Consider the following 1,034-nt stretch of genomic DNA (forward strand, 5'->3'; position numbering starts at 1 on the left):
CTACCGGGAGAGAAAAAAAATCCAACATCCTTAAGGAGAATTGACATTTCAAGGAGTAAGAAATTACCAAAGAAGTAATGTAAGAAAATTTCCTAGAACTGAAAGTCATGTGTTTCCAGTTTGAAAGGTTAAATAAATAACCTTTAAAAAGGCAAAAGAGGGCCTGGAGAGATGGCTTAATAGTTAAGGGCACTAGCTGTTCTTGCAGAAGACCTGGGTATAAATCCCGGAACCCACATGGCAGCTAACAACCATTTGTAACTCCAGTACCACGGGATCCAAAGTCCCCTTCTGTCCTCCATGAGCACTGCACAACACGGGTGCACTTTCACACATGCAGACATAACACTCATACACATAAAATAAAAATAAATTTAAAAATTTTTTTAAAGACAAAAGACTCACTCCAAAGCATTTTGTTGGGAAATGTCTGAATAAGAGTCATGGCATAACCCGGGCGTGGTGGTGCACACCTTTATTTCCAGCACTTGGGAGGCAGAGGCAGGCAGATCTCTGTGAGTTCAAGGCCAGCCTGGTCTACATAATGAGTTCCAGGCCAGCTGGGGGCTACAGAGAGACCCTGGAGAGAGAGAGAGAGAGAGAGAGAGAGAGAGAGAGAGAGAGAGAGAGAATAAGCTGTTTTTACACAAAGCTACTTACAGTGAGGGAGTAGCTACAGTGGGTACCTGTGATCCAGCTACTCAGGAGTGAGGCATGGAGACAGCTTGAGCCCTCAAGGTTAGGGCCTGACTGGCAGCACAGCAAGATTCTTCTCATACAAATGAACAAACAAAGTGAAGTAGTGAACACAGAAGAAATAGGATTCATGAAGTAGTTACTCCAACTGAAGAGAAAGGTTAGGGGCTGGAGAGGTGGTTCAGCAGTTAAGAGCACTGGCTGCTCTTGCAGAGGACCAGATTCAGAGCCCAACACCCACATGGCAGCTAATAATCATCAGTGATTCCAGTTCCAGGGGATCCAACACCCTCTTCTGGACTCCATAGCATAGGCATTGCATACATATGATGCATATA

This window comes from Nannospalax galili, unplaced genomic scaffold, assembly GCF_000622305.1.
Source record: "Nannospalax galili isolate Female #2095 unplaced genomic scaffold, S.galili_v1.0 scaffold110, whole genome shotgun sequence".
NCBI lineage: Eukaryota > Metazoa > Chordata > Mammalia > Rodentia > Spalacidae > Nannospalax > Nannospalax galili.